The 9869-nt window shown below is 34.1% G+C and overlaps 1 protein-coding gene across 3 annotated transcripts in view; it reads right to left on the bottom strand.

Moving 5' to 3' along the window:
• The window catches only part of LOC130950441 (kinesin-like protein NACK1), a 32460-nt gene extending 24382 nt beyond the window's left edge, over positions 1-8078 (bottom strand). For 2 of the 3 annotated variants that reach the window (XM_057878930.1, XM_057878929.1), the window contains exons 1-7: positions 7472-8078; positions 7264-7390; positions 5852-5906; positions 5163-5247; positions 4291-4537; positions 4108-4197; positions 3901-4001 (exon numbers count right to left, since the gene is read on the bottom strand). The gene's annotated coding sequence lies outside the window, so the exon portion shown is untranslated. The remainder of the gene's footprint in view (positions 1-3900; positions 4002-4107; positions 4198-4290; positions 4538-5162; positions 5248-5851; positions 5907-7263; positions 7391-7471) is intronic. The other variant, XM_057878931.1, reaches the window with a different exon arrangement.
• Positions 8079-9869: the final 1791 nt, after the last annotated feature.

Below are 9869 nucleotides of genomic sequence, written 5' to 3' on the forward strand. Positions count from 1 at the left end.
ACATGGAAATGGATCCTCTCAATTTTTTTAACACTTAAAGAAAATAAAGTGTGATCTCTTACCATTAATTTTATGAGTGGGACCAAAAATAAATATGAGAGAGAGAGAGTAATGAAGGGTGAAATTAAACAATTGACACCATCCAGTCACAAAAAAAAACAATTGACACCATTCGATTTTTTTTACTGGAGAGGATTTACTCCCATTTTACATTTGTTCAACTTATTTGTGTTAGGACTTGTAAACCTTCTCCATTTTAATTATAACAGTAACTGTCAGTCTATGTAAATCCTAGAATATAACTAGAAATTGTTACAGAGATAATATTTATCAGGTATTTTATCCGTATTCCGCATATGATACGTATATACCAGAATTTGAAATAAGATTCTTGAGTTTCCATAATTGAAAGAAGTTTTCTTTAAAAAAATAAATTCAATAGAAATTGAAAAATTGACTACGACATGTTCTATACTGAATAAATAGGACTACTACAAAAAGGAAAAAACATGTATCTAATTTAAATATTAGATATATGGCTAACTATAGCAACGGAAGTTAGATTTGTGTAGGTTTAATAAATATACTAATTTTATTACGTAATGCAAAATTTAAAATCAGAGAATTTTGCACATAAGTGATTTACAATGGATGCCATAAAGGCTACTTACGGGGAATCAATCAAACTAGTTAACTCTCAAGAGTTTTGGGAGGGAACTAATTTGCTGCGTCCTGAGACACACAAAATTAGGAAACCTTCTAGAAGACCAACTAAGAAGAGGAGTATTGATGTGGTGGCTGAGTCTCGGATAAAAAGAACAAGGTCACAAAATCAAGAAAGCCTTATAGGTGATATACAGTAAATGCGAACAGAAGAGCCACTATCATAGGACATGTAAAGGTGCACCAACAAATTCAAATTGACAAAAAATAAAAAAGAAACCAAAGCAATAACCAAGTGAAAATCAATCAGAACAAACCCCTGCAAATCAGAACTCAGAACAGGTACTAAAAATTGTGTTGTTTTGGTTAGCATACTCTATGTGAAGTCTTTTGTGCCTAAGCGAACATAAGTGATATGTTAACCTTTTTCATTGCACAGAATTCAGATGGAGTTCAATCAAATGGAAGCAACAATCTGGCTGGGGAACCTCTGGACCCACTGGTATACCCACCTCCTCATTTTTGTATTGGGTATTTTGATCCATTTGAAACTGATATGGACTAAAACCAACTATTGTGTTGTACTTTATAGACTAAAGCAAAAAACAAAAGAAAAAGGTGCCCAAGCTCAGGAGTACACCTGCTGTAATCCAAGAACCAAGAGTGAAGATCAAACTCTTACAGTTTGCACCACCACAGATAGACGTAATTGTCATATTGTTTATACACTCCAAAAAATTATAGCCCAATCTATCAAAATAAAAATTATTGTTCAGTTTTGCTTTTGGGTTTGGATGTCAATGCTGACCCCTCAGTGTATACTAGCCCAAATACTCCACTTCAGGGATCACAATTTAGAGTCAAGCAATCAATAACTAGGCCACTAGCACCTCCAATTCAACACAATCCAGTCACCCGTCCATTAATGAATCATACCCTCCAACAGACCAAACCCTTGTCCACAAGACCACTTACTCAGGAGTAACAACACACTAATGAATCAAGTAGTAAGGAACGGCAACAACTACCTTCAAATTTTTTCCATACCAAACCTAAATGTACCCCCGAGATTCAAGCCAAAACATATGGCTTTAGGCCACCAAAGCAGAAATGATGAACTGATGTCCATGGTTACAAAGGATCTGTGGTTTTTTTTTTTTTTTTGGTTATGCATCTTGGATGTCTGCTAGTCTGAGACCTTTTGTTTAATATTATGGAATATGTAACAGACCTGGTTATTGATTTTTGGGTGTATCCATTTAGATGCAACATGTTTTCTTGTTTCGTGCTGAGCTATCAGCGGACTAAACTATGCCTATGTGCATAGAATTATGAATGTAATTACTATGTCTTTGGAAAGCTATCAGCAGACTAAATTATGCCTATGTGCATAGAATTATGAATGTAATTACTATGTTTTTGGAAATATATCATTCTCCAGGATTTCATAGTTCCAAATCTCTTGCACAAAATTATATTATCATTAATGCAACAAAGTCACAATCTATTCACATAGAATATGCAATTATAGGGGCATAACAATCCATTTATCAACCCTAACCATACATCAATGATTGCAATACAATATCTATATCCCAAACTACAAGATACTTCACTGTTGCTAATGAAATTAACATGGCTAGCATAACAGAGACTATGAACTGATTACTCCATTTCTTTGATTTTCCTTCAATTCCCAAATCAACCTTCTATATGCCAGTTGCTCCAATCTGTTTTCTAGCATCATCATTCTTCTTTCAACATCACTATCTTTCTCATGCCCAACATGACAAGAAATCAACTCGTCCAGACACACGAAATAGTTGCAGTGAGGTCATTCTGTCTGTAATTGCATTTATTATGAACATAATTTGTTAAAGAACACAAGCAAACTTAAATCTAAGAATCAAACATGGAGGAACACTTACATGTTCATAGCAACAACCAAGAAAAATTCTGTCTGGGTTCTTGACAGTTCCAGATCCTAGGATGATCGCATAAGTTCCACACTTGCATTTAGGGTGCTGAAACTTCACCTTCTTCCCCCTACTTGCATTATTACTCGAATCCATCCTACTATTCTGCACAATGCCCGAAGGGGGAGTGTCTCCTGATATTTGGAGTTACAATATCATGATCCACGGCTTGTGCAAAAGTAAAATGGTCAATCAGGCCTTCGAACTCTTCGACATAATGTGTTCTAAGAACTTGGTTCCCGACGAGGTAACTTTCAGTATGCTAACTGATGGCTTGGGAAAATCAAGGAGAATCGATGATGCTTTTGAGCTTCTTCAAAAAATGCAAGATGGAGGTCATCCAGCTGATGTAGTCACTTTCAACATTCTTATAGATGGCCTGTGAAAAAATGGAAGAAATAAGGATGCAAAAGAGATTTTTGAACATCTTTCCACTAAAGGCTATAATCCAGACACTTGGACATACAATATTTTTGATCGATGGATTTTACATGACTAAATCAGCTGGGTGACCTCCATCTTGCATCTTTTGAAGAAGCTCAAAAGCTTCATCAATTCTCCTTGATTTTCCCAAGCCATCAATTAGGATACTGAAAGTTACCTCGTCAGGAACCAAGTTCTTCGAACACATTATGTCGAAGAGTTCGAATGCCTGATTGACCATTTCACTTTTGCACAAGCCGTGGATCATGATATTGTAACTCCAAATATCAGGAGACACTCCCCCTTGGGTCATTGTACAGAATATATACTTTACCTTATTTACCTCATTAAGCAAAAAATATCCATCCATTAAGCTGTTATAAGTAAGGTTCTGAAAATCGGACCGATCATCGAACCGCTCTAGTCACTAGTTCACTGGTCCAATCGCTCTAACAATGGTTCAACCAAAAAAACCGTTCTATAATAAAATAATAAATAAATTATAAATAATCATTCGAAAATATCTTTCAAATTTAAAATCCTACATATAATATCACCAACAAAATGTAATTAATCATCAAAATATGCAAAAACTTGCTATAAATTTGTTGACAAATAACATAATCATACTTCCATTAAAAATAACTGGATTGAATTGCAGTACAGAAGGTAAAGATAGAAAATATTGTCTTAATGTAGTTGAGCCAAAAAGTAAAACAAAACAGGCCCTTTTAGTAATAAAAAAGAAGCAAAATGTTTCGCTGAAGGAATAAAAAAGCAAATCTACAGACCAATATATACGGATTAAGTACCAGATTGAATCTTTGGAGAAACTTACATTCATTATGTGCTTATAAATATCATTGACAGCCTTCTCTGTTATTCCTCTCATTGTATACGTCTTTCCACTGCTAGTTTGTCCATAAGCAAAAATAGTTGCTGCAACAAATATGCATGCAATCATTTGGTCATTCATAGGTCACTAGCAGAGGCACAAGTTACCAGGGTGATCAGGGCATAAAGCTACAAAAAATAAATACATTACCATTAATGCCCATCAATGCAGATAAAGCCACATTCTTTACCCCTTCTTCGTACACTGCCTCGGTTAAACAAGCAGGACCAAAAACTTTGTCTACAAGAACACATTGACAAAAATAAATAATACTAATAAATAAATAAAGCGAGGACATCAAATTATGAAGGAAAGTATGAATTTATCTGATACCAACGGTAAACGCTGCTGGTTGAGCAGCACGTTCGTTTGCGGGCGGTTTATACACAATCGTAAAATCATCAATGCAATCCCATGCCACCTGATCCTTACTCCTTAGCCAAATGTTCTTTTCTGTTTAAAGAACTTAGCCTTACAGTAACTATAATCTTCTCCTCTCTGTCTCTAGGCCCTCCTGGGTTGATACTGGTGTCCTATCTATCTTTGAAGCTGGTGTTCCAGGTGCTCTGATAATCATCATCTAGATAAATCATAGTTATGAAATTATCAGAAATATGGACCCGATTGTTTTGGGCTAAAGTGACCATGATGCACTTTACACTAAAAATCAAGAGTAGATAATTATACACTCTTAGTTGATAACTTTATACACAAGTTCAAGCAACTTTATAACTGTAAGCATAAAATTTCAACTCTACTGAAATTAAAAAACTCTATTCTACTGAAGTAAAAAACAAACTGAAACTGACAGAACCAAAAATTTCAAATTATAATATGATATATGACAATAATATAGGACTGATTCACTGCAGCATGCTCAAAACTCAAATGCTAATGAGTTTTTAAATCCTTTTCTAAAAAGATAACTCCATCAACAAGTTGCATAAATTTACTTTTAAAAGAAATTATCTAAAAAAATTAAATTAAATAAGTAAATAAAAGACAGAAGCAAGTAGGAAAAATTTCATACTAAGGACTAAACTCGGAAAAGGAAAGATCCAATGATCACAGTGTTAATTCAATTTTTACATTAATTTAAGCATAAACCAAGCAAAATAGGAAAGTAAAATTATGGAAACAACTCCATCAACAAATAATAAACTCCAGTAATTCAGCAAATAAAGAAACACGAGCACAGCACTCACATCAACCTCTGTTGGATCACAAGTTGAGTAATTTTCTTCAATGGAAAGAGTGCAAAGCCTTGTAGCAGCCAATTAGGGCAAGAATCTGTAGCGAGTAAAATATAGGCCAAGGCCCAATTAGGATAGTTTAATTACTAATTGATTTACTATAAATAGAGAGAGTAAAAATGTAACAGGGAAGGAATTAAGTAATTTGTATCTTTTTCCTTTTCTGGAATTCCATCAATGGAATTATCTCTCTCCCTCTTAATTCTCTCTAAATTCCCTCTGTTTGATTAATTCTTTCTCTATTCAATTTTTTTCTCCAACAATGGTGCTTTCATTGGCCACTCTATCTAATTTTTGGAATGGTTTGACGGACTCAAACATCATCCAAACTATCACAGCTTATGCAAATTTTGTTCATATGCATGATCATGAAATTTTGCTGCATTGCTTCATCAATGGGCTACAGATCCAGATTCATAGAGAAGTTGTCACTGAAAATCCAAAATCTCTTCTCTGTGCTTTATCTTTGGCAAAATTTTATGAAAAACAATTTGCAAATCAAGGTTCAAATTCATCAGGGACTTCAACAACAACCACTTTTGATTTTCTTGTTCAGCCACAGCAACAACAAGAAGACTCAACAGAATCTACAGAGCAAGCAGAATTTCAAATCTCAGATCTAGAAATCCAATCAAATTTACCACTGATCCAACCAATCACAGCCTCTGGCCCATACGAATCGACTCAACCTCCGGCCTGATTCAAAATAAATCATCGCTATTATCAATCCACCATCAAATACTCAAGATAGAAATCATTCACAAGCACAAACAAATACAAGGCAAGCACATTTAAAGAACAGTTACAGCAAGTATCACTATTACCAGTTAAACAGAATTCATCAGATAGGCAAACCAAAACACTTAAGCACACCCAAACAAAGCAAACAAATGCAACATGCATGCCTGTCCTATTAGCCGTGAGCTCACATGTTAGTTACTTTGCCGTGAGCTCTTGAAAACCAGTGGTTGGTACACCACCTCGATCCCCACCTGGTGAGCGGTACACCACCTCGATCCCTACCTGGTGACCGATACACCACCACGATCCCCACCTGGTGAGTGGTACACCACCATGATCCCCACCTTGTGACCGGTACACCACCACGATCCTCGCAAGACTTTCAATTGAAAAACACACCCGTGAGCGGCACGATAAATAACAACGATCCCCACAAACATTTTCACAACCCGTGGCGGTAAACAACCATGATCCGCACGTCCATCGCGACACTGGACAAGCGGTACACCACCACGATCCTTGCCAGGTCAAAGCTCACATTCAAAACCACAATCTTCTAAAATATTGACCCAAAGCAAGTGGGACTAAGCCACAACCCTTGCGTACTGCCCAGGTGTTTTAAATATCAAAATCTCTCTTTAATAACAATTCAAATCCATTTTCCTTTCATAAAACTCCTTTTCACCAAAACAAAAGTCTCAAATCAACTTTATTTTCAAGTTGAATACTTTTCCAAAGAAACAAAATCATCTTGCCATACTAAATCGAAATCAAATAATACGATTCTTAAACCAAATTTTCTTTTAAATAACGCCTCAAACAAAATCTCAAGGTTTTATAAAAATTCCAGCACCATCTCCCCTTAAACTTAGACTTTGCCATCTTTCTCAGGTCCCAACCGAACTATTTATCAAACTCTTCTCAACCATTTCCAGTATTAAATCATTCTAAAATCAAATTATTTTCATATCTCAAATCATTTCCAATTTTCAAAATCATTTCCGATAAATCAACAAAACTAATTCTAATATCAAAATATTTACAAGTATCAAATTATTTCAGCAACTACCAATTTAACCAAATAAATCAATAAAAATCAAAATTCTCAATGACTCTAACCCAATCAAGAAACCAATATAACTATCAAGCGACCACTTCAACAACAATCAACCAGGTAAGCAATTACATTTATTCAAAGCAACTCAGTTCAGTCCAGTCCATAAGACTTACGAAATCATAAAAATATATTTTTATTAATATCAACTCGTAACAATTCTTAAAAGTAAAATAAGTTTAAGAAAAGCGCCCCTACCTTGATTGCGACTCGACTACGCGACAAAACCCTTAAAACTCTGATTTCGCAGCTACGACGTCAAATCCGACCATCCCACAGTCAGCAACAGTCATCAAACGCGCCATGCAAGACCCGAAACTCAATCCTATGACATCAACATTGCAAAATCCTTAATAACTTACAACAGAACGACAACGGTAAGGGTTTTTGAAGCAGAGACACTTACTGTTCCAAAAAAAAAAACCAAGAACAGAGCAGCGGCAGCTCCGGTGACGACTCTCAGAGAGCAGAACGATGACAGAGCTGCGACGAACTCCATCAGTGGTGGCTTTGACCACCGCGACCCCAAACAGCGGTGACAGCGACCTCTGGCAGCGACGGTTCCCCCTCCTTCGCGACGGCGAGTTTGGCGGCGACCAGGAACGTGAAAACAACCACGGCAGTAGCTCCTTCCTTCCTCTCCTCGGCGACGGCGGCACAAGCGACGGCGATCCTCCTCCTCCGCGACTTCGTGCGACACTCTTCCTCAAAGCCCGTTTCGATCTCCCTTTTCTCATCTCAGTTCGGCAGCTTCGTGGTGGCAGTGGTGGCAGTGGTGGCAGGACACGACGACTCGACGATTTGGCGGCAGCGGTGACCTCTCTTTCTGCCGGCGACGCTCCTCCGTTTCTCTCTCTCTCTCTCTCTGCGTGGGTGGCTGGCGCGACAACAAGGGAGGGTGAGGGAGGTGTGTGAGGCTAAGTGTGGGTGTCGTGAGGGGGAGTCCGTGCGTCTGTGTGCTGCGGTGTGGAGTCTTTGGGAAGGGGGTGGCGGCTGAAGGAGTGAATAGTGGATAGTGAGAGAGTGTTAGAGTAACATAAGGGTCAGGGTTTGTCAATTAAAAAGGAGCAAACGTAATTTTTAATTTTTAATAAAATTAGGGATAATAAAGTAATTAAAAATTAGGGTAAAAAACCATATTAAGCCAAATGAGTCAAAAAATAACGTAAATACGCCAAAGTAAAAATCGTTTCAGCAATAAGCCAGAAGCTATTTTTATATAATTCGAACCAGCTTGGTTCGAACCTATTTCTACATAATTCGAACCAGCTTGGTTCGAATTATATACAAACACATACGCACACACTAATTCGAACCAGCTTGGTTCGAATTACACACAGTAATTCATGGTATAATTCGAATTATGCTGTTAAAAAATTAATAATTTATTAAAAAAATTTATTAAAAAAATTAATAATTAAAAAATTAAAAAATATATATTTTTATTTCATACGTTAAAAAAAAGTTAACAAAATATTTAATTACGAGACTTCTTTAAAATATTAATGAGCTATCAATTTGAATTCCATACAATACTTTTCTGTCCATTTTTAATAGTTCATGAATATTTTTTAATAAATTTTTTTAAATTATACTACAAAAAATATTTTATCCTATGCAAAACAATTTAAAAAAAAATGGCTTAAAAATGTTAGGAGTACTATAAAAATTTGTAATGTTATAATAACTTAGGTAAATACATGCATGTACTCAAATTTTAAATAAAATACTCTACATAGTCAATAATAATTTAAAAATGAAAGAAAATATTTTATTCCATACAAAATAATTAAAAAATATATTTTATTCTATACAAAATAATTTTAAAAAATGGCTTAAAAGATGTTATGAGTACTATAAAAGTTTGTAATATTCTAGTGATTTAGGTAAATACATGATAAAAATATTTTTTCTTTAATTTCTAAATTATTAGTGACTATGTGGAGTATTTCTTTAATGTCCTAAGTCATTAGGACATTACAAATTTTTATAGTACTTCTAACAGCTTTTAAGCCATTTTTTAAATTATTTTGCATAGAATAAAATATTTTTTTGTGGTATAATTTAAATAAATTTATTAAAAAATATTTATGAACTATCAAGAATGGGCAGAAGAGTATTGTATAGAATTCGAATTGGTCACCATATAATTTGAATCAGAGTAATTCGAACTTCCCTATGCGTAATTCGAATCATGTAATATCTCACCATATAATTTAAATAATTTTATTAAAAATTATCATGAATATTTTTTAATAAATTTATTTAAATTATACCACAAAAAATATTTTATTTTATGCAAAATAATTTAAAAATGGCTTAAAAGCTGTTAGAAGTACTATAAAAATTTGTAATGTCCTAATGACTTAGGACATTAAAGAAATACTCCACATAGTCACTAATAATTTAGAAATTAAAGAAAAATATTTTTATCATGTATTTACCTAAATCACTAGAATATTACAAACTTTTATAGTACTCATAACATCTTTTAAGCCATTTTTTAAAATTATTTTGTATAGAATAAAATATATTTTTTAATTATTTTGTATGGAATAAAATATTTTCTTTCATTTTTAAATTATTATTGACTATGTAGAGTATTTTATTTAAAATTTGAGTACATGCATGTATTTACCTAAGTTATTATAACATTACAAATTTTTATAGTACTCCTAACATTTTTAAGCCATTTTTTTTTAAATTGTTTTGCATAGGATAAAATATTTTTTGTAGTATAATTTAAAAAAATTTATTAAAAATATTCATGAACTATTAAAAATGGACAGAAAAGTATTGTATGG

Source organism: Arachis stenosperma, chromosome 9 (genome assembly GCF_014773155.1).
Source record: "Arachis stenosperma cultivar V10309 chromosome 9, arast.V10309.gnm1.PFL2, whole genome shotgun sequence".
Classification (NCBI taxonomy): Eukaryota; Viridiplantae; Streptophyta; class Magnoliopsida; order Fabales; family Fabaceae; genus Arachis; species Arachis stenosperma.